Consider the following 21,247-nt stretch of genomic DNA (forward strand, 5'->3'; position numbering starts at 1 on the left):
AGATGGCTAATTTAGATGAGCTTGATAGTTCTGGAACAATATTTATGAGAAATTCCTGAACATATTCGAATGTACTTGAGAGAGAGAGAGGTGAAAAAACTTGAGAGAGCCACTTCGCTGGGTGAAGATTATAATATTATCAGTTGTAAACCCTCCTTGGGTATGAAGTTTCAACCGTTGTTCCGACCAAGTGTCAAGTATTCGTCGAACCATGGAAACCAGTTCAGTAATTGCTATGGGAACAAGTTCAATAATTACAGCGGAAGTACCACTGGTACTGTTCCAAAGCAGATAGTACCACAGCAACAATCGTCGAATTGTCCTCCTTCAGGTCTTCTGAAAGATGTGCAAAAGGTTAATATTGTCTTATATAAGTGTGGCAAAAACAAGGCCATATCAGTAAGGAATGTAAACCAACTGAAATCATTCGGCCAAGTAGTTAGGGGTAATTCAATTCCACAGAATACGAAGACGAAGAATCAAACAGGAAACGTCGACGAGGAAAATAAACCAGTTAACGTTTACATGACGAATAGGGCAACCCCAAACAGCGTGGATGCCTTTAAACCGTATATTTATGAAGGTATGTTAGCTGCTCTGGATAGGAGCGAGCAGATCCCGGTCAAGATATTGCACGACACGGGATGTAATCATAGCATGGTGACACGAGGCGTACACCCGTTGGTGGAAGTCTTTCACGGGAGATTCGGTCATTTTGAAGGGAATAGGAGGAGAGGAAGTTATTTCTATTTGCCGTTTGAAACTGTCATGTGAGTTCGTGAATGGTCATTTTGATTTTTCAGTAAAGGATTCATTGGCTGCCGAAGGAGTGGAAGTCCTACGGGAAAATGAGGTTGGTGAAGCGCCGTTTGTGCCTTGTCCCATTGTAACATAGAAACCACTGAAGTATAGTCCTACAATTGAACTCGAGGAGTGCCCATATCTGTTTCCTAGTTGTGTGGCGACTAGGAGTATGATGAAAGAAGTACGGAAGTGGCTATCGAAGAAGGCAAGAAACCGAAGGAACGATAGACTTGAAGGATTCATTTACGGAAGAAGTTTCCTATGATAGTACACAAGAGGTGAGCTCCCAAGAGAAGAGGAACAGCAGACAAATGAACAGGAAGACAAGGAAGCTATGGACTTGGAAGAAATAGAAAACTCAACATTAGAATTAGGACAAGTGAGTCATCAAGAAAAGGCTGATAGGATTGCAACGGAAGGATGCGACGTTAACAGAATTATTTTACCTTGCGGTGGATGAGACGGAGGTGCAGCAGTCTCCCACCTGTTATTCCCTCAAGGATGAATTGCATATAAGGAAGCATAGACCCGCCGGTATCGCCGGGAATGCCAAATGGGGCATATACCATCAGATATTGATTCTTCACCACTAACAAGACAGGTGATTGCTGTAGCGCCTGAGATGGGACACATGGGAATAAGAAAAACGACGGAGAAGATTATGGGACACTTTCTGGCCTGGCATGCATAAGGATGTGAGCCAGTTTTGCCGTGCATGTCACGTTTGTCAGATGGCTGAAAAGCCTAACGAGTACATCAAGAAGGCTCCCTTACACCCTATTGAAGTACGTGGAGAACCCTTCAGCAAGGTAATGATAGACATTGTGGGACCATTACCAAGAACGAAGAAAGGCCACGAGTATATATTAACTCTGATGATGTGTCCAGTGTCAAGATACCCAGAGGTCATACCCTTCAGAAACTTAAGTGCCAAAGTGATCGCCGAGAATTTACTAGACTTTTTTTACCAAGTTTGATATTCTAGAAATCCTTCAGAGTGACCGAGGAACCAATTTCACATCAAAATTGTTTCAGGGCGTGATGAAACTGTTGAATGTGAAACAACAACTGTCTGTTGCCTATCACCCGGGGACCCAAGGTGCATTAGAGAGATTTCACCAAACCTTAATGAGTATGCTACCAAATTACTGCAACGAAACTGGAAATGAATGGGACAACAGACTACCTTTAATGTTATTTGAGGTACGTAATGCATATCAAGAAAGCATGGGATGTAGCCCGAATGAAATGATGTTTGGTCGAGAAGTAAGAGGACCAATTAAAATGTTAGCAGTAAAATGGAAATATCAAGAAGAAATGGATGGAGAATATGTCAAGAATTTGAGGAAAAGGATCGGCAAGATAGGAAATTTTTCCCTCAAAAACCAGAAAACGAGCAAAATAAAAATGAAGAAAAGGTTTGATATGAAAAGTAAGGACAACAGGTGTTAGTTTTCATATCAATAAGGAGAGTCCCTCTAACCAACAAGTTCCAAGGACCATTCCAGATTTTGGAGAAGATCAGTGATCGAACCTACGTTATCGAAATCTCAGGAAGAATGAAAAGCCAAAGGAAGGTACATGTTAACATATTGAAAACAATCTTAAACGAAAACGAGACTGAAGCTTCACAGTTGTGTTTTGCACAAACCATTCCATCCACGGAAGATGACAACAGATTTGAGGTAGGGGCTGTAAGCAAAGTGAATAATTCGTACATCATTAGGAACTAAGAAGAGAAATTAACTCATTTGAACAAGGAGCAGCAAGAGGAATTAAGCCGATTGATTAAAAGTTTTCCTGAATTTGTCTCAGACGTCCCAAAACGAACCAACGTAGCAAGGCATAAGATACACCTCAAGAACATGGAAAGACCGTTCAAACAATGTGCTGATCGACTGTCACCATATCACTAAGAAGTCATGAGAAAAGAATTGGGCTATTTGTTACAAAATGGATTAGCCAAACAAAGCTCTAGCCCTTACTGTTCTCCATGCGTGTTTATGAAAAAAAACCCAACGCATCATTCAAGATGTGTACGGACTATCGAAAGTTGAACTCGATCACTGTGGCCGACAATTATCCATTGCCACTCATAGACCAACTGCTCGACAACATTGGACAAGTGAAGTTCGTCTCCAAGATCGATTTTTTAAAAGGCTACGTTATTATCAATTTCATTTAGATGACAATGCAAAATTATTATCTGCTTTTATAACCCCCTTTGTGTTGTATCAGTACATAGTCATGCCATTTGGTCTAATGAACACACCCGCTACCTTTCAACGAGTGATGAATAATCTCGACGATATTGTAATATATTCATCGACCTGGGAAGAACATCTCCGAATCCTGGAGAACGTTTTTCAAAAGCTGTTAGGAGCACATCTGACGATTACCCGGGAGAAGAGCGAATTTGTAAAGGTAGCAGTTTGGTTCTTAGGATTTGAAGTCTGAAAAGGGCCGCTAACTTCGAAGGAATAAGGAAAACTTTACCCCTCCCCCCAAAGAGGAAGCAATTACAATGATTTTTAGGGATGGCAGGATTCTACAGACGGTTTTGCCCAAATTTTTCAGCTGTAGTCTCTCCCCTGACAGATTTGACTAGCCCCAAGAAAAACTTTTGTATGGACCAGCGAGTGCCAGAAATCATTCGACAGGATAAAGGCCATATTAACTTCAAAACTGATACTCAATCACCGGATTCCAACAAGAAATTCCTTATCCAAGTGGATGCATTGGACAATGGGATAGGGCTGTCCTATTACCAGAAGGCAAAAAAGGAATTTTTCACCCCGTCTGTTTATGTCGTCAAAGCTGAAGAAGCATCAACGAGCCTATTTGAGTGTGGAAAAGGAAGTGCTAGTGCTAATCACAGTGATAAGGAAGTTTGAAGTTTATGTAAATAGACCCCAGAATTAATAAATTATGGTTTATTCAGACCACAATCCTTTAACTTTTGTTAATAAAATGAAGAATAATAATCAAAGGTTTACTTGATGGTCATTATGTTTACTACCATATTGTATTAATGTAAAGCATATATCCAGTAAAGAGAACTTGGTTGTAGATTATTTATCTCGGGCTGAATTGGTGGATTCAGGCCCGGGATAAATAATCTTTTTGCGGGAGCTATCTTACGAAGCTGGTCTAACATGAGAGTAGATCATTTTATTCATGTATTTCATTTGTGTATTTAAGAGATGTATAGCCAGCTCATATGATGAGTTTTATTCATGTAGGATTAAGTATATGTATGGAAATTACACAAGACTGTCGTTATTCCTTTAGTTGTATTTTCATTCAGTACCATATACAGTAATACCTTGAGATACGAATTTAATTCGTTCCATGACCGTTGACGTATCTCAAAAAAAAATCGCATCTCAAAATAATTATTCCCATTTGATTAAGAGAAACAGAATTGATCCAGTCCAAGGGAACTTTACCCAAAACAAGCTCAAATTATGCTCAAATTACACTCGACAATCACTAAAGAAAGATAAAGACAACAGTAATGACATGGAAATTGATATATAATAATGAATATTGATAAAAACAATAAAAAAATAGAGTTGTACTCACCGCCTAGGGGAGTGCTAGCATATGGGATGCATGCAAGGAGGAGGGAGGGAGAGAAGCAAGGCTACTAGCACACATACACATGATATGGTAGCTGTAGAAAGCAGCAAGATAAACACAATTAAAACGTTGTATGAGCATACTAAATGCTTAATATTTAAGGCTTTCATTTTTTAAGACTGAAGAGTAAAAAATAATAAAAGAATAGAGTTGTACTCACCTCCTCGGCGAGCACTAGCAACGTACGGGATGCATGCCAGAAGAAGGGAGGGAGAGAAGCAAGGCTACTAGCAAACACACACACACACACACGATATGCTAACTGTAGAAAGCAGCAAGATTATACACAATTAAAAACGTTGAATGAACTTACTAAATGCTTAATATTTAAGTGTTCATGTAACAGAAAGGATGAATAAAAGAAAATCAAGAATAAAATTGTCACCAACTTACCATGGAGATAGGGATGAGCGGCTAACGAAGGTGAGCTAGGAGGCAGAGGAGGCAGGGAGAGAGGACTGAGACAGCATAGCCTAGCCTACGATACACATACACACACACAAACACTTTTTTCTTGCTTTGCATTTTGTATTTTTAGGGGGCCTTTTCCTTTTGTATTTTTTTTTTTTTTTTGGCTTTTCGTTTTGTAATTTTTTTTGCTTTTCTTTTTCTCTACAAAGGCTAATCACTTCAACTATCACTTTTGGCCCTTTTGGCCTTCTCACCTTCAACACTTGGACTGCATGGTCGTTTTATAAGAAAGCGATCAAGAGAGGTTTGCTTTTTCCTCTTTTTCAAGATGTTTCTGAAGTGTGTTAGCCATGTATCATTATAATAGGCACTCACTTGCCCTATATGCAATTTCTCATTTCTGGTGTTTGATCGAACCCCTCAAAGTCGTACTCGGTAACAACACTTGGCCATAGCTTTTTCCAGGCTGAGTTCAAGGTTCTCCTGGTAACACCTTGCCAGGAAAGATCGATCAATTTAAGGCAGATTACGATAATATAATGATCTTTTCAAAATTATCTTAAAGTGAGGTTAGTGTTTTCAGTAACCTCGAAACACCGTTTGAATAGGTGCTTTGTGTAGAGTTTCTTGAAACTCGATATCACTTGGTCCATAGGCTGGGGGATAGATGTCGTGTTGGCTGGCAGATACAACACTTTAATGAAGTTATATTCATCCAAGATGTCATCCTCAAGACCTGGAGGATGACCAGGAGCATTGTCCAACAGGAGACATTTAAGCAGGAGACCATTTTTTTTTAAATATTTCCTACCAGGACCAAAGAACAAGAGTATGCCTATCCTTCATAGGCTTATGTCCAGGAAGCTTCTTTTCCTTATCTGTGATATAGGTCCTCCTTGGCATTTTTGGGCTCAAGCCATGTCGTCCTGATGGAAGGTTCCTATTAGTAGCTTCCAAGGGATATTTGAACTACAGTGATATTCCCAGAGAATTTACCTTTAGGTCTCCAGAATTCTAACTCCTGGTGCGAATATCCTTAAAATTTCTCTTAAGGATATCGCATAATCAGGGGACGTATGCTTGATACCAAACAGTGATCTTCACCCCGAATAGCGTTTTCGCCTCGAGGGGGAAGAGTGGCAAAATTAGAAGGGAAGCCGTTATCAAGGTTACCCTAGTTCCCATACTACTATTGAGTATCAAGATGGCACCATATTCAAGATGGCGCCATATTCAAGGTGGCAGTTATTCCTATTTTTTTAGTGATTTCGCTCGGTGGTGTTCCCTGTTGATCTAATGTTTTTGATCGATTTTGTGAGAATTATTATGCAATCTCCAGCTTCTTTCGCCTCTGGAAAGTTGAATATTGATTCTTTACAGTGTATATATTTTTAGCTCCTGTTTTACAGTGAAATTAGAGTAATTTATTGTGCTTAGAAGCTAGGCCTATTACCGGAGGCGCCATGGGCGCTGTCATTCGTTATGCATATGTTATTTAGTTAGCAGAACGATTTTCCCGGTTGAAATAGCATTAATAAATTATGAAAGCTATTTAGGCACAATTATACTAGTAAAGATATTTATGGTATGCATAATTTTCCTCTTTCTTTGTCGATCGTATACGTTAGAGTTTCAGTGATTTAGGTAACCGAGATCTCATCTTGCCTAGGCTACCTAACCTAGGCGATGTAGTATACTTTCAGACATTATCCCTGTTTACCCTTGTGTATCTTTTTATTGATTCTAAGGGAGATAGTACATCTCCTAGAATTATATAACTCGATACTTTTCTCCTGTGGAGAGTTAAGGGTAATCCCTCTTTCCCTTTGAGTGCCGCCACTGGCGGCAACCCTTTCTGGTCTTGCCATAGAGTAGTTCACTCCGGCTTGACTAGGCTAGGGTTTTTCTGTCTCCCACCTTTGCCGGCGAGTGTTTGGCTTTGGTTTTTGGTCTTTTTGCCGGCGGCAGAGCGGCAGGGTAAGTAGTCACTCCCCTGCCGGCTTATAGCCGCCGGCATAGCAGGCTAAGCCTCCCTAAACCGCACCTGGGGTGGTGGTATGATGCCGCCACCTTCTCCCTGCGGTTTAGAAGACTAGTCCTGTCCTGGCAGACCCTAGGCTGAAGAATAGACATTCTTCTGCCGCCTAGGATGGCGCCGGCACTGAAACGATGTTTCTCCCTTGTTGAGAGGGGGCGGCAAACCTGCCGCCTCCTCCTAACACTATTTCGGCAGACCCTAGGTTGAAGAATAAACATTCTTCTGCCGCCTAGGACGGCGCCAATACTGAAACAGAGTTTCTCCCTTGTGTAGTGGGGGCGGCAACATTGCCGCCCCCCTCTACACTTTATACAGGACCCTTTTCCCTGCCCCTCTCTGTCCTTTTAGCTATGGCCGTCGTCCTGCAATCTCACCGCTTGCCGGCGGGTTGCGGGGCCGGCCGGCCTCCTACATAGCAGCTGTTTAGTCACTCAGCTTTCCCTTATGGATAAGGATCCGGGAAGGTTGTGCCGGCCATGACGGCTGCCGGTGGGATACCCTTCTGTCACCAAGGTTCTTCAGTCCTCCCTTGGACTGCCATCCACAAGTCCTGTAACCGGGTATGCTGCCAGCCGGGCCGGCACCGCAGGTACTTACTCAGTCGGCGGCATGCCGACTGTACCAGCGCCACCGGGTACTAACCAGCCGGCCATATACCGGTCGGACTATGCCGGCAATAGTCCTTGTGGTTGGATGGAAGCCTGAATGATGCATTTTCCCCTTCCATTTGAACCTTCTTTCTGGAGGAAGGCAGTAAGTTATATACTTACATCCTTATTTAGTGTAAACATACATAGTAATAAGGCAGTCCTTCACTCCATGCTTTCTCTCTCTCAGCTAGTGCCGCCAGGTTCTATCCCGCCCGGCAGCATGCCGGCCGGGCCAGGCCCGTCAGGCACATACTCAGTCGGCGGCATGCAGACTGTAGCAGTGCCGCCGGGTACTAACCGGCCGGACTGTGCTGCCAGGGACTAGCTATGCCGGCTATATGCCGGCTGAACTACAGTATATGATTATACAGTAGTTAGTATATTTGCAGTAGAGTATATACTGCAGATAGAAACTATTGTATATATTATACAGTAGTTATTTTCCAACATATCTTGTGTATCCTTGCCCAGTCTTTTGCTGAGACCAATCCTATATTGAAAGAATAGAATTCCTTCAATACTCTGATTAGAAATCAGTTTACAATTTACCCTACAATATTAAATAATTTAGAAGGGCCAGTGGTAGTACACTTTCTATCCTTAAAGGTTAGAACCCTTATCTTTGAGCTTCCCTGATCAGGAAACTCTATGGTTTTAATATTGGAAGGGAAGGTCACAGCAATTGGCTGAGTGGGATCCACAAGTTTGTGTCTTTTCTAATTTCTAGTCCAGTCGGCAACATGCCGTCTGGACTGTGCCGCCAGGTGCTAGCCATGTCGGCAACACACCGGCTGAACTACAGTATATGATTATACAGTAGCCAATATATTTGCAATATAGTATATACTGCAAACAGAGAACTATAGTATTATTATACAGTAGTTAATTTCTAACACATCTTGAGTACCCTTGTACAGGTTTTTGCTGAGACCGAACCTATATTGAAAGAATATTAAATAATTAGAAGGGTCAGCGGCAGTGTACACTTATTCTATCCCTAGGGGTTAGAACCCTTATCTTTTGAGTTGCCCTGATAAAGGAAACTCTTTATTTTTAATATTGGGGGAAGGTTACAGCAATTGGCTGGGAGGGATGCACAAGTATGTCTTTCCCTATTTTTTTCTAGCTTACTATCCTAAGCTATAATGATTAAAATATGAATAATTGCATATCTGTTTATCATGTGAGATAAACAATCGTATACTCATTTTGTTTTCCTTTCTTTACAGGAGGAACCCCAGATGAAATGCGATGCAGTCTTCTGCAATCTTAGGAGTAAGTACTTTTACAGTCATAAAGCATGCAGGTCTCATGCCCCCTGTAATCTTATTACCGTATCCCTGCAATATTGGGACCCCCAAGTCTGCAATATCTGCCGGACCTTAGTGACCGAAGGTTTTGATGACCCCAAGTCAATGAAGTCTAGGGATGCGGCACGTAAAAAACTACGCAAATAGGTAAGAGGGTTCCAGAAGAACTCTCCGGGACCATACCTACCTAACGATAGGATGCGTAGCTTACTGTTCCCAAAAGCGAGTAGTGAAATGGTGGTACCCCAAGCACGACTCGCACCTCCCTGCATCCAGATTTCTATCGAGACGGAGGGCAGGAAGGCACCTCTGGAAGATGACGATCTTGTGTCGGAATTCTTTCCGTCTGTGCCAGCCCCAGAGCCGTTACCCTCAACGTCTTCACCTTTTACCCCTCTATTAGACAAAATGAGCCAGACGCTGGCCCATCTAACAGGTCTAATGGAGAACATTCGCAAACGAGGCGAAACAAGGGAAGCGAAATTCAAGAGAGAGCTCCGTGAAGCTCCACTCATGCCCTCCCGAGGGTCATTCAAACGACCCAGAGACCAAGACCTCCTGACATGTTCCAAAACCAATCCGTGGAGGTATGCGGAGCTTATGCCGATTTTGGACGGCAAACTCTACATCTCAGAGAAGATGGGAGCTGTCCCTTTAGACGACATCCAGTTTTGGCCAAGCTTTAATGCTTTCCCTGATTGCTTCATTCGACTGAAGCATGAACCAATGTCAGAAAAAGATACAGAACCGAAGGAAGTCATGGTTTTCGACCACGATAAGGCACAGGCTCTCTTGTCAAGTAGCCTGAGAAAGGCCGGTTACTCGGTGTTGAAAGTGTCCGCCTTGGGCAAGAAACACCCTACCTTTCTTGCTCCTGCTTCAGTAGCATTCCCCTTTACATGGAAGGCATTTAAATCTGTTGCTAAGGCATTGGAGCCAGGCAAACCATGGCCTGCACTTGAGGAGTGCAGGCCTCTGTCACTAGCCTTGCCCATGCAGGAGAAGGATTGGAAGGAAATCCACCTAACCTTCTTAGTAGGGAAACTGGACGCGGACATCGCTGGACAACAGTTTAGCGAGAATCTCCCTAAACTTTCTGAGTTTCTCTTGTGCAAGGAACAAGAGACAAAGGAGAGACTTGCGGCCTCTTTATCCCTACAAAACTGCATAGAGATGTGTGCACCCCAACAAAGTACCCCAGACATGCTCATGGTCCTGGCCAAAATGCATATGGCCACCCTAGCAAAAGACCTGTATGCTTTTATGAAGGCTAGGAGAGCCTGTAGAGAGTTCGAGTTCGCTGCTGCAATTGTGAAACATGAGCCCTGGAAGGTGATATCTTCCAACATTTGGGGTAAAGACCTCTTTCCAAACGAAGTAGTCAAAGAGGTAGTCGAGAAAGCCACCACGGAGAATAGGAACCTTCTCCAGAACTGGGGCATCTCTTCAAAGAGGAAGTCTTCCCTGGATGTGGGTCCCCAACCTAAAAGGAAGACGAAGAAGTCTAGACTTTTTCCTCGGTTTGCTCAACAACATCCCACAGTTTCTATGACCCCGGTGCCCCAGGTAAGCGGTCGAGAAGGTAAACCCTCCGATCAATCGAAGCAAGGAGACGCTTCCGGTAGGAGGGAGGCTCCAACAATTTCAGGATCGTTGGACCTTCGATCCTTGGGCCCAAGGCCTAATCAAGATTGGACTAGGATGAAAGTGCATCAGAATCCAGGGAAGGCTTTTTTGTATTCCCAAGGACTCAAGAAAACTCAGAGTCATTCTGGACTTGTCGCCACTGAACAAGTTCATAAGAAACAGCAAGTTCAGGATGTTAATCCTTCTAGACCTGACAAATGCCTATTGGCATCTTCTAGTCAGTCGCCCCCTCTCCTCCTACCTAGGATTCAAGTTACAGAAGATAAAGTATATTCTAAGAGCCGTACTCTTCGGACTAAACATAGTCCCAAGTACCTTCAATAAATTGGCAGACGCAATCGTGCAACAACCACGCCTAGAAACTGTTCAGGTAACAAAGTACCTGGATGACTGGCTGGTGCGGGCAGCACCTGAAGCGGCTGGTCTGCAAGCATCCAAAGAAGTAACTCAGTTCCTGGAACATCTGGGATGCAAAATCAACTTCAAGAAGTCTCGACTCTCTCCAGCTCAAAGGTTTCAATGGATGGAAAACCATTGGAACCTGAGGTCACATTATCTTTCCTTTCTCTTAGGGAAGAAGAAGGAGATTGCAGGGTCCATCAAGAGACTACTGTAATCCAACAGGATTTCAAGACGCTAACAGGAAAGAGTACTGAAATCTCTCCAGTTCGCAGCAGTGATAGACCCAGTGCTAAGAGCACAGCTGAAAGATGCATCAGGAGTGGAGAAGATACGCATCAAACGCTCAAAGAGATATAAGTTGACCGATATCGGCCTTACTTTGATCACTTCTCAACCCATGGTTGAAAGCCAAGATCCTAATGAGGACCGTGCCCTTGCAACCACCTCTACCATCAATAATCATCCACATGGATGCCTCGACCGAAGAATGGGGATTTCACTCCCAGCAAAGGAAAGTCTAAGGGACTCGGTCATCTCGGTTCAAGGCCCTTCTCATCAACATTTTGGAAGCCATGGCAGTCCTTTTGATGTTGGGAAAACTCTCCCCACGCAGATCAGTCCTCATTAGGCTGATCTTGGACAGCGAAGTGATAGTGAGGTGTCTGAACCGACAAGGCTTGAGATCGTCACATATAATCCACCTATACGCAGTTCACTTATAAGTGGTCCGCAATGTGACAGCGGATGCTCTACTCAGGCTCAAGCCGATAGAGTCAGAATGGTCCACAGACGCAGGCCCATTCTCTTCCATCTTGGAACAAGTCCTGGAACTGCAGAACGACCTCTTTGTGACGAGCGTCATCAAGAAACTACCTCGATATGTAGCCCCAGACGAGGACCCTCTAGAGGAGATAACGGAGGCCATGTCCCTAGTTTGGAATGGATGGATCCGGAATTTACTGTTCCTTCCATCCAATCTCCTGCTGAAGATCCTCAACCGGTTGAGATCCTTACAAGGAACGACAGCTCTAGTGGCTCCTAAATAGCCCTAGAGCAACGGATTCCCTCTAGTGAGGGAACTGAGGCTGAGGCTGGCCCTTGTACCGAACCCAGCACTATCTCAACGGGCTCAGAAGTTAACTGTCTTCGATTCATCTCAGAGAACCAAAAACCTTCATTTCATGATTTTCTCGCCCTAGCGGTTAAGAAAAGATTTGGGATCTCAAAAGGCAGTATAGACTTCTTAGAAGAATACAAGTCTAAATCGACTAGAAGACAACATGAATCGTCTTGGAAAAAGTGGGTTGCTTTTGTTAAAGCAAAAGGACCGAAAAAAATTTCAACAGACTTCTGTCTGTCCTTCTTTATCCACCTTCATAATCAAGGTCTGGCAGCTAATACGATAAATACGTGTAAGTCAGCCTGGACTAGACCTCTTCTATATGCCTTTCAAGTGGATCTGACGAACGAATTCTTTAACAAGATCCCGAAGGCATGCGCTAGACTTAGGACTGCAGCTCCTCCGAAGCCCATTTCATGGTCTTTGGACAAGGTCCTACATTATGCTTCATCGGTGAACAATGAAGATTGTTCTCTCAAGGATCTAACCCAGAAGGTTATTTTCCTGTTCACTATAGCCTCAGGGGCTAGAGTTAGTGAAATAGTAGCCCTGTTAAGAGATGAGGGCCACATTCAGTTCACAGAAGTGGGAGAACTGGATCTCTTTCCTGATCCAGCTTTTCTCGCTAAGAACGAGCTACCCACTAAGAGATGGGGTCCCTGGAGAATCTGCCCTCTGAAGGAAGATGTCTCTCTATGTCCAGTAGAGTGTCTAAAGGTATATCTTCGTAGAACTTCAGACTTCAGGGAAGGACAGCTCTTCAAAGGAGAAACCCCAGGATCAAACTTATCCCTAAAACAACTGAGGGCGAAGCTCACCTACTAAGACTGTTCAAAATCTCAGGTCTGGAATTACACAGATAACACTTGTGCCGTGTGTACATAGTACACAGTGTTGATAGTATACAACACTTACAGAATTTATATTGGGAAAATTTATCAAAATTTTCAGTTTTAGAGTGGCACTCATCATTTCTTCCCTTTCAGGGAGGAAAAATATTTTCTGTATATGTTGCTCGTATAATTCCTTTAACACGTTACATTCGTTACACTCGTTTTCCATTTAGTCATTTATTCGAAATAAATGTTTATTAGAATGTAATTGCATCCTATTTCGCCCTGCAATTTGCACATTAAATATGCCAGAGTTCTCTTACTTATTTAGTTAAGTAAACCTCATATCATTGTATGCTTACAAACAATGGATATAGTTGACACTTATATTGTTCCGATATACTGTATATACAAACTGTGAGACCGTTTGTATATCTGGTGGATACTTATGTTTGTTCATACAATATATGCTAACCTTGAGGCCCCTTTTCTACTGTCTAGTATGACTCTTCCCTGCAGGGGGCAGGAAGCACTAACATTGTCTATGATTACTGGTAATAACGGATTACAGTAATGTCATTTGTCTCAATGGTCCAGATGACCATAGAAAAATTGTCCCAAGGTTAAGGCACCTAGGAAAATCCACAGATGCAGTACTTTCTAGTAATTCTCTGGTAAACTTCCATTAGGACGACATGGCTTGAGCCCAAAAAATGGATTTTGAGCGAAGCAAAAAATCTATTTTTGGGCGAGATAGCCATGTCGTCTTGATGGACCCGCCCTCCTTTTCTATAGAAAAGGCCTTGGCAGGATCCCTCCCGAAACTACTATATCTGTAGCACCATGCTCAGTGCTACAAGGAATAACCGCCATCTTGAATATGCCGCCATCTTGAAACTCACTAGTAGTATGGGAAATAGGGTAACCTTGATAACGGCTCCCCTTCTAATTTTGCCACTCTTCCCCCTCGAGGTGGAAACGCTATTCAGGGTAAAGATCGCTATGTGTCGTATCAAGCATACGTCCCCTGATTATGTGATATCCTTAAGAGAAATTTTAAGGATATTCGCGCCAGGAGTTAGAATTCTGAAGACCTAAAGGTAAATTCTCTGGGAATATCACTGTAGTTCAAATATCCCTTGGAAGCTACTAATAGGAACCTTCCATCAGGACGACATGGCTATCTCACCCAAAAATAGATTTTTCGCTTCTCTCAAAATCCGTTTTTTTTTCCCAAAAAAAAAGCCCTGTCTCATTACAATTAAATACCAGTTGAGGTATGTAGGCTTCCTGGGCAACGTGAGTATTAAAACGTTAAATAAATTCATCATCAGCCTTCACATCTGCACTTGCTGCCTCGCCATGCCTAACGACTAAGTGAATGCCAGTTCGTTTTTTTAAATTTTCAAACCAGCCATGGCTGGCTTTAAACTCATCTCCAGTACCTTGCGATGATTCTCCTCCCTCCTCAGCTGCATCCTGTTTAAGGTCATTGAAGATGGCGACAGCCTTTTCAGAAATTATAGTTTTTGTAACAGAGTCACTAGCCAGTTCCTTTTCCTTTATCCATATCAAAAGTAGACGCTCCATCTCATCATGCAAATCAGAACGCAACTTTGACCTAATAGTCATGTCTTTAGAAGGCTGCAACTTCTTCATTTTGTCATTTTGTTTGAGATTCTCACACCTCGTTCATGCTTTCCTATTATCTCATGCTTTATTTGCATTGAGATAATTTTCTTGGTTTTTTTCTTATCCGCATCCTTATCCTTAGACTTAGGACCCATGGTTCACACAATAAATGTTAATAAATGTTAATGAAATAAAGGAAAACACACGAGAATCGTAAACACACAACACAACATTTTCCATACGACGACAATGAACAAACTGGGATAGAGAATTTCGGGTAACCTCAGGTGCCGAGTGAGAGTTTGGATCGTCACTGGTAGCCGAATGAACACTCTGCCACCTACTGATGGCGTCGAGTGATTTTTGAAATCGTATCTAAAAAAAATTGTTGTATCTTAGGCCATAAATATAGATACAATGTATTGTCATATTTAAAAAAAAAAAACTTATCTTAGTGTATTCATATCTCAAGGTATTTACGTTATTTTAAAGAATTAAATTTTCATTTCACGTAGTTTAAAAATTTTTGTATGACACACACGCTAAGGATTGCATCATGTTTCCACGTGGTTGGAAGTTGCAGGAAGATTCTAGATTAAAGTTTACTCTTTTTTTTTCTTTTTTTTTAATGTTACGAGAGAAGGTGGGCGGAATTAGCTGAGAGAGTTACCTAGACAGTACCCTACTTCAAACTGCCACGTTGGCAACCTTGACGCCGCTAGAGCCATGCCCCCATGCTAGGTAAATGCTTCACTAGAAGTTTCTAGAGTGAATTAAGTTGATATATAATGTCCTAGGAGACAGAGAGATCCAGCCTGACCCTCAGAAAGATCCATCGTCCGACAGTCCACTTACCAGCATCTATCCAGCCACTACGTATCTCCTCTCCAACGTGCATAGTGTTTTCCCTCCAACGTTCATAGTGTTTTCTCTCCAAAGTGCATAGTGTTTCCTCTCAAACATGCATAGTGTTTTCTCTCAAATGTGAATAGTATTTGATTAATCATTGGAATTTCTGTAGTTTAATTAATAAGAAGTGCTGTGTATATGTGAGTACATGTATGTTATAAGAATTAATTGGTTTTTGTGACTGGCCCTGTGAGATTAGGTTAAACATTGAAGTGTATTTACTATTGCTTAACCGTTGGGTAACCTTGTGTGAGCCTAAGGACATAAGAGTAACAGTTACGCATATGTAAGTGTAATCATTGTTTATTTCCTATCGTGTAAAAGTGTCAACTTTTTTCATTAATTGTCTAAATTAAATATTTTCATAGATTAATTTCTAGGGAAACAAGTGAATATATAATATTTTTAAGTGTCATTTTTTTGGTCTTAGCCTAAGGTGTACTTCAGAATTAAATTTCAAGTGATTTATTTGTTGGTATTACCAATGAATTGTTATTTTTTTAGAATATATTTATTCTTGTGGTTTGTATTATTTCGATCACCAATACTTATTTCAGTGCTTTGCTCGTATCCCCTGACTAAGAACTGAAGTAAGAGGTTGGTGTAAGAATAGATCTCGATAAATATATATAATATATATATATATATATATATATATATATATATATATATATACATATATATATACATATGTGTGTATATATATATATATATATATATATATATATATATATATGTGTGTGTGTGTGTGTGTGTGTGTGTGTGTGAATATACAGTAATGCCTCACAACACAAAATTGATTCATTCTGGAGTGGCTTTTGTTACAGTATTTTTCGTGTTGTTAGTCAAATTTTATATGTAAATCTCCTGATTCGTTCCAAACCCTACAAAATACCATATTAAATCTTAAAATAAAACAACAGTATAACCACAATGAAATTCTGTACAGCTAAATACATTTGAACTACGCAGTATACCTAAACTAACTGTTAATACCTGTAAATTAAGTAGTTTTTAGGACATAATAAATGGAAAATAATACAATACGTATAGTACAATAATGTACATAGACAAAATATACATTGCCATATGTACTCTACTATTATAGTTACTCCTACTATAGACTACCGCTACATTTTCTAATGTGTAAATCCATTTTCTTCACCTTTTTTTTAATGGTTGACTATTTTATTCTTGGCCTGGCTGGCCAATCTTTCTTATCATGAAACATTTTTCATAATGTGAGTCATAAAAATGTTTGCACTTCGTTTCGCAGCATGAAAATTTTGTTAGCAGATTTTTTCGTGAGGAGAGGTATGATTGTATGTGTGTATGTATATATATATATATATATATATATATATATATATATATATATATATATATATATATATATATGTAGAGAGAGAGAGAGAGATTATATAGATTATATATATAATACATATTATACATATATATATATATATATATATATATATATATATATATATATATATATATAAATACACTATATGTATACTGTATATAAATTCTTGGGCTCGAGCCATGTCGTCCTGATGGAAGTTCCTCATTGGCAGCTTCTACTTGGGATATTTCTGCGAGTGATATGACAGAAATTCTACCTTAGAGGTTTCAACGGAGTTCTGACCTCTGGAGCGAATATCCCGAGAGATATCATGTATAAATCAGGGACATGTTAATAACAAGCCGTGGTTATCCTTCCCTGAATAGAGTTAACTTTGTCTCTAAGGAAAGGTGAGGTTTGGATACGTGGGCAAGACAACTCTTACAACTCCCGATCTCAGTGTGCTACAACTAAAACGTTTCCTATTGATCCATTCCCCTTCGCAGTTGCCATCTTTGACGGTCACTTGGAAAGTTTCTGCTAGTTTTTCTTAGCATTTTGAGTGATTTTCGATCATGGATGCTTCAGCTTCTTCCTCCTCTACTAAGTTGAGTACCCCTTTTTCGTGTGTTGGAGAATTTCGCATCTCCACCCCATGTTTATTTCGATTTGCATGCTTTTATTGTTAGGAGGCCGGCATGCGGACGCCGCCATTGCATCACCTTCCAAATTGCTCAGAAACACTTAGTTATTTGGTCATTTTACTGTAGTAATATGTTTTATTTTATTATTGTATGTTTATGGTATCTCCCTATAACTTTCTTGGTGTTTCTTGTGTGTTTTTTATCAGCATTGACTTAGGCTAGCCTTACCTAGCTGGCAGCCGTGCCTGTTAAATTTTCACTGTGCGCCATACAGTCTTTCACCTAACCTTACTGGTTGAGTGAGGCAGTCTATCCTCCCATGCTGTCAACTCGTCACAGCGGAGAATTACGGTCTTGAAGGTCCTTCTGGGATTTGGATAGTGTTATCAGTTGCCCTAGGGTGACTGTTTTCACTTTCCACATAGCCTATATGTTTGGCAAGTCTTGGCTGCAATGAAGTCGGAATGTCTTCGAACAGCCCAAGAGGTTATGATCTTTCTACAATCTCTGGACTTGCAAATCAACCTCGAGAAGTCCAGGCTATATCCAACTCAGAAATTCCAGTGGATAGGACTTCACTGGAATCTACAGTCACACACCCTCTCTCTACCATAAGGCAAGAGAAAGGAAATCGCAAACTCAGTCAGGTGCCTACTTCGCTCAAAAGTACTCACCAGATGGCAACAGGAAAAGGTCTTAGGGTCATTACAGTTCACTACTGTGACAGACTCAATCCTGAAAGCAAGACTCAAAGATACCAACAGAGTCTGCAGAAGAAAAGTATTTAATGCTCGGAGAGATCTTCGCCACAAAACCCCAGTCTTACTGCAGAAGCAGCTCAAGCCATGGTCCAATGCCATGAGTCTATCGAACTGCATCCCTCTACAGTGCCCTCCTCCTCCTGTAACTATTCACATGGATGCCTCGGAATAAGATTGGGGGACCACTCCTCTTCCAAGAAAGTGCAGTGTCAGTGGTCAATCGCATTTCAGAAGTTTCACATCAATGTTCTGGAAGCTAGAGCAGTGTTTCTGACTAAGAAGAGACTATGCCCAAAGACAAAATCAGACATCAAATTGGTCATCGACAGCAATACAATAGTACATTATGTCAACAGCCAGGGCTCCAGATCTCTGATCAACCATGTAATCCTAGCCATTCTCTCTTTAGCAAAAGGGACGAAATGGCATCTTTCAGGAGTTCACCTCGAAGGGGTTCGCAATGTGACGCGGACGCCCTGTCAAGATCCAAGCCTCAATAAACAGAATGGTCTCTGGACGCAAAATCATTCTGTTTCATTCTAGAGCAAGTCCCAGAACTGCAAATGGATTATCTTTGCGACGAGCTTCAACAAGAAGCTTCCCCAGTATGTAGCACCAAACTTAGATCCGGAACGGACAGGAATGGATGCGATGTCCCTGGATTGGAACCAGTGATGATTATATCTACCTATTTCCTCCATTCAACCTTCTACTGAAAGTACTAAACAAACTGTGGACTTTTAGGGGAACAGCAGCTCTCGTGGCTCCCAAGCGGCATAAGAGCAATTGGTAACATCATGTCCTGGAACTCAAACCCCTCCAGGTCCCTCTACCATCTCTAGTGCTGTCCCAGGTTGTTCAACAGACAACTGCCTTTACTTCCTCCTGGATAACGAAAACCCTTCAGCTAATAATTTTCTCGCCCTTGCGGCTCAAAGAAAATTCGGAATTGCGAGGGAAAGGATTAATTTCATAGAAGAGTACAAGTCCAACACCACGAAACGACAATATCTGTCTTCCTGAAAAAAATGGGTTGCGTTCGGGAAAAGTCGTCAGCCCTCTTCCATTTCTATGGACTTCTGTATTTCTTTCTTTATTACACTACATAAACTGAAACCTAATGCTCCTCCCAAGGCTATTTCATGGTCGTTAGATAAAGTCCTGCTCTTTCCTCTTCGATAGATAATGCTTCTGCCTCTATGAGGGATCTTACTCAAAAGACTATCTTTTTTCTTGCTATGGCTTCTGAGATTAGAGTCAGTGAGATTGTGGCCCTTTCAAGGGATGATGGCTACATTGAATTCTCAGATTCGGGGGAGGTAAACTTTTATCTAGATCCTGCATTCTTGGCGAAGAACGAACTTCCCACGAAACGTGGGGTCCCTGGAAGATTGTCATACTACAGGAGGACCATTCTCTGTGCCCTGTAGAGTGCCTTAAGGCCTACCTATCAAACTCACCTATTTCATCAGAAGGGCTGACCCGGAAAGTATTCCAGCGGGTCATGATCCTAGAAAAGTTGCCTTTTCCTTAAATTTTTCCCATATATGTCCTTTGCAGAAACCCAGAAACTAAAGAAAAGGCATAGCCAGTCAGCGAACCAACTGAACAAGGAAAAATAAGCTCACCCTTCGCAAAGGGGACCTCTAAAACATTGCCTTCTTTGTCCCGAGAAACTCTGACGATTGTGGCATTAGCCAATCAGCGTACCAACTGAACAAGAAAAATGAGCTCACCCTTCACAAAGGGGATGACGTTTGTAGCACGATGGCCAGGAGCCCCAACAAAACTGCCAACTCTAGTTTAGGCTAGCCGAAACTGATACAAACTCGCAAAAAGAACTAAAATTATAAATTGTAATGGAATTATATATAAAATTGAGTCCTTAGCATCGTAATGCTAAACCAAAATTAGCTAACGTGAAACTTACCCAATAAATTTAAGTAAACACAACAAATAAGAGGCCATCAGGGACTAAGCCCGACGTCATACTAGCAGGACTCGAAGCGCTCCTGCTTCCTCTAACCAAATGCTAAAATCTAAGTCCCCGAAGGGAGCTAAAATAAAAATTAGCATAAACAAAGCCAAAGATAGGTAGATACTCACCTTTGGCGGAAAAGAGGAAGCCAATTCACAAAACAAATCATCAAAATTTGCGAAAAAACGCCCCCAAAAATCAACCACACTGTAGTCATCAGCTGCGTTCGAAGTTATGAGAAGCAGAAACGTATAGGGGCACTGGAAGGTGATAGGATGTGTAACGGCTCCTTATTTATCCTTCCCCCTAGTGGATTAGACTGGGTAAGGTCTGTTTGGGGTGCAGATATCTATGGTTATCTGAGGATACGTCCCTGATTATACTCAATATCTTCGGATAGTCGTTTCTGGGGGTTGGAACCCAGTGATACCTGACAATAATTCTCTTGTAATATCAATTGCAGAAATTTTATACTTTAGAAGTTGCCAGAAGGAACTTCCATCAGAACGACATGGCTCAAGCCCAAAAAACACTCTGTGGTGGCCGCTGGAAGTCTGAAAACTCCAATTATATATATATATATATATATATATATATATATATATATATATGTATGTATATATATATATATATATATATATATATATATATATATATATATATATATATATATATAGTATATAATATTGTTTGACTAATACTACATGTTTATACTTTTAGAAACAATAAAAGACTACTGTTCCATTTTGTGTTTCCTATTCTTTGGACCTGCTATTTATATATAAAAGTATTGTATCAAAAATTTTAACCCCTCCTTTTATAGACTTTTGTCTTTTTATTTATTGTAGTCAAAGTTCTTCTTCACAGTGAGTGGGACTGTGCTATTGATTTACTTTGTTCCTACTTTTGTACAAACTTCTTGCTTACTCTCATTGTTTGGTACCATAGTTACCAATGCTGCAAAAAGTATGCTTATATCTATAGAGTTACATAGTTAAAACTCTTCTGGCCACAACTGAGAATGATAATTCTCTGGTACACTTCCATGAAGACCACATGGCTCTCGAGTCCAAAAAACGGCTTTTGACATAGGAAAAATCTATTTTTGGGTGAGATACTCA

At 41.1% G+C, this 21,247-nt stretch overlaps 1 protein-coding gene across 3 annotated transcripts in view; it reads left to right on the plus strand.

Annotated features, from left to right (window-relative positions):
• Positions 1–21,247, plus strand: part of LOC137653700 (endoplasmic reticulum aminopeptidase 1-like) — a 512,338-nt gene that overhangs the window by 480,780 nt on the left and 10,311 nt on the right. The window lies entirely within an intron of this gene.

The sequence above is a fragment of the Palaemon carinicauda genome, chromosome 1, assembly GCF_036898095.1.
Source record: "Palaemon carinicauda isolate YSFRI2023 chromosome 1, ASM3689809v2, whole genome shotgun sequence".
Taxonomy (NCBI): Eukaryota; Metazoa; Arthropoda; class Malacostraca; order Decapoda; family Palaemonidae; genus Palaemon; species Palaemon carinicauda.